This window comes from Aphidius gifuensis, linkage group LG2, assembly GCF_014905175.1.
Source record: "Aphidius gifuensis isolate YNYX2018 linkage group LG2, ASM1490517v1, whole genome shotgun sequence".
Classification (NCBI taxonomy): Eukaryota; Metazoa; Arthropoda; class Insecta; order Hymenoptera; family Braconidae; genus Aphidius; species Aphidius gifuensis.
This window is the reverse complement of record NC_057789.1, coordinates 10,036,880-10,041,149: the sequence shown is the minus strand read 5'-3', so window position 1 is coordinate 10,041,149 and position 4,270 is coordinate 10,036,880.

Genomic DNA, 4,270 nt, shown 5'->3' with positions numbered 1-4,270 from the left:
TATATTAGTAAAGCGATTACTAATAATAAAAATCAATAATAATTTACGAGTTGTCCACTAAAAATCACAAAGTTTGAAAAATTTTGTTTAATAAATATCATTAATAAATATCGGAAAAGCCTCCATTTACAACATGTGCAAACGGTTGAAGCGTTCAGAACCCCTGCATCGAATGAATCCAATGACAGGGGTCAATCTATCGATGAACAGGTTAGGATAGATTAAGTTATGAATTAAAGATAAATTCATTTTATTTTTTCACGTAATGTTGATCTACTAAAATTATCGATATTTCGTATCAAATGTTTTCTTTTAGGATCAAGCTTTACAATTGTTTTTTGCAGTAGATTTTTAGCACCATTGATATCGCGATTGAATGTAATTTTACAATTAGGACAATATTGATATCTATGTGGTGATTTACTGGTAATAAGTATACCACTACATACACTGCATAACATTGTTGTTCTAAATTCATCAGTATTTATAACAACAATCATCGGATGATTATCAAGTTTTTTTTTTAATAATGATAATGGTGATGATGTGTATCCTTTTGTACAACCATTCATTATAAATTGGCCAGCAGCAAACAGGGTTTTTCTTCCATCATTAGATGTATTACATTTTTTACCACTGTAAGTTCTATTTAGAATGAAATTGACTTGTTGATCAACAGCACGATTAGTACGTATGTATTTATCAAAATCATTCAATCTAACATATCGTCTACTAGTATAAATTGGTATTGATACTTTGAACATTTCAAGACGATATTTAGTTGCCAATATATAATTATCTGATTTATTAATTACAAATAATTCTAATGAATTTTTTTTTCTAACAAATATTTTATTTTTTAATTTATTATTTAAATTTGGATTATCATTAGATTTTTCTTTTTCTTGTTTTTTTTCTTGTTCTTTTTTTTGTTCTTGTTCTTTTTCTTGTTCTTGTTCTTTTTCTTTACCTTGTTCTTATTCTTGTAATTTTTCTTTTTCTTTTTTTTCTTTTTGTTCCGATTTCCATTTTTGATAATTTTTTACTTTTGTAGGTTGATTTTTATCATCTTTATTTTTATCATTATTATCATCAATAATTTTTGTTGATTTAATTTTAACCTTTTTTTTTCTAACCTCCTTATATTCTTCAATTTCAATTCCTTTCTTTTCTAAAAATTTTTCATATTTATCTTCGAAAACTTTTACATATTTATCGTAAATTTCTCTTTTTTCTTTTTCAGGTTCTTTTGTCATATTTTTTCTTATATACATACGTGTATAATGACCAGCATTTGCTAACAATTTTGTACTTGGTAGACAATATCGTATTTCTTTATTTTTATCACCAATATCATCAATTGAATTAACAGTAATTGAAGCATATGCTAATTTTTTACCTGGATCAGCACTAGTAAAATTTTTAAAAGTTTTCTTAGATAAATTATTATTTTCTTGACAATTATCATCATCATCATCATTTTCATCTTCACTAAAATCATTACAAGTAAATATATTAAAATCATCATAATCATCTTTATCCTGATAATATTCATTATTTTTTTCTTTATTAATATCAACAATTTTTTTAGATTTACGAATTATTTTTATAATTTTAAACACAGTATAAATAAATATTGAAAATATATATACTATGAATAGTTGTTAAAGCAACAAATATTTTAACACTTCATAAATTTTAAACAATTCATTAAATAAATATTTGAAACTTTATTACTCCTGTTACAATTGATTAATAAATATTGAAAATTTATTATCCTTTTATGAATATTTCAGTAAATTATTTACAAATAATGATAATCAATTGTAAGCTACGGGTTATTCAACAAAAAGCTCGTAACTTAAACTGAACAATTCATAAATTGGTTATTGTGCGATTATAAATTCATTAGTCACAAATAACGTAGATTAACTCACTTAAGATACATTAAGGTAGGGGGATAATTAGCGTAGTGTAGGGAGGTGTCAAAAGGAACCTGGAAAGTGCGCGAAAAATATGTCACAATAATACAATTTAATAATAATCAAAATAAATTTTAACCAACACTTTTAATTTATTAAAATCGGAGCACAATTTATTTTAGAATAAAACAGATTACATTTACATGAAACGGTGTATAAAACAATACTTAATTATATGGCCCAACTAGAATAATTTGCGTGCCGTATTGAAAACAGAGAATTTAAAACCATGCGGTCGTTACGGAGTCAGAGGTTGAAATTTATTAAATATATAAACGACCGGTCAAATAGAGTGATACGAATCCCGGATAATAGTCCGGACGACGGGATTGAGACGCAATCCAGTCGTGCTTAGATAAATCACTGACTCTCTAATGACGCAACAATGACGCGTGGTTTTTACATAAATTAAATTACACGATTGTTATAATTTCACGAAACAAGCACTGAACCAAATTTTTATAAAAGGTAAGTACCTTTGTACATTGGTTGTCGGTGTTTTAATTTTAACAATTTGGCGACGACGTGTACCTTGGCTTGGACCTTGGCTTGTATATGACAGGTTGCAACGATTATTTTATTACCTATAAAAAAATGGTATTGGTGTATTTATACTTATATAAATATTATATAATAAAATTATACAGATTAATTTGTATAATGCTGATGATGAGAGTGCACAGAATTACATACACTCACGTAGCACTGATTTTTACAATAAAATTACAATAAATTGTCACTTTTACTTGTATTTAAATGGAAAAATTATATGAACGCTTTTACTGTATTTTACAGATCGTAATTAGAGCAAAAATAATGACCACGAGGTCGTAAGTTTTTATAATTAAATATTTAATTATTTTTAATAAATAATTTTATTATTTAATTCAGCAAATTATAATTTATATTATTCAATATTTATTTGATCAGTTAAATTAAGACAAAACGTGTACTTGAATTTAATTTACACGAGCAAAAAAAATTCAGACCATGCGGTCGGAGTTGATTACAAGTTAAATTTAAAATGATTTTAATGAATTTAAATTAATAATTTATATAACCAAATGTTACATAAATATTGTTGAAAATAATTCAATCAAATGTATCAATAAAATATTGAATAAAAAATAACTTATAATTTGTGCTGTTGATTCGTAAAAATTATTCTAAGTTTTTATAACAACTAAAATAAGATGAAGCAAAGTGCCTAAGCTAGTAGAGCTGGAAAAGCTGTTGGTGCCAATCGAACCACTGACCAAGTGACCGAGATCTGAAGATCAATGGTCATCGATACCCTCAGATCCTTAGGGGTAGGCGGAGATCCTTCGGGGATGTTCGGTTTTCCTCCTTGGTCTATTTTCTATTTTCCTTACGTTAGCTAGCTCTTATTGGTCAATGAAAATCTTACTATTTTCAATCATTAATTAAAATTATTTCTAATTATTTAATAAGAACATAGTGGTATAGAGAGAATACTCTTAATTTCAGGATTCTGTCGATAGCACTCATTATATTATTTTATATCTAATTTTGATTATTAAAATTGGCGGTATAAACGCTTGGCAATAGTGCCGGTTCAAGTAATTTGTTGAGGGTGCCAAACCTCTAGTTCCCCTAAATGTATTATATTTATCTTCTGTAAGATGGAGCTAGGGGTATTCAAATGCACCCTGAATAATTAATAAAATAATTATATAAGAAAATTAAAAAAAACTTTAGGCGTTTACCGCAGACATCACACCCCCACAGTAAAACCTTTCGTTCAGGGAACGCAGTGTACGTAAACGGAAGACTTAACGTACCGCTCCGTTGTTATTTTCCTTATATTTTACCTTAAATTTAAGATAGCAATAGTTCTTAATATCTAGCAGTTGAGTCTGGACGTTCTTGAAGTTCTTAAAGTCCTGAAGTTCTCGGAGTTTGATGATGGGTTGTATAATGATGCCTCTTGTAGTTGGAGTAGCTTGATTTAAGCTGAACTCTGGGTTCTTTTTGCAGCCTTCAGGCAGAATGAGATACCTGCTTCTTTGAATTCTTCTTCCAAGTTAATCTGACCTTTTTCCATTTTCTTTATCAACTTATTAGATACCATATCGAGTGGACTTCCAGGCTGGTAACACCGTCGTAGATATTCGAAGATCTTCCCTGGCTCTTTCCCCTCTTGTGTGGTCACCATTTCTTGAGGACAAAATCTGGTGTCGTGACCTCTCCCACAAAGTGTACAGCTATTATCAGAGTCTTGAAACAGTGTTTCCAATCCAACGTTTTCTTCAGTTTCCATTCAACTT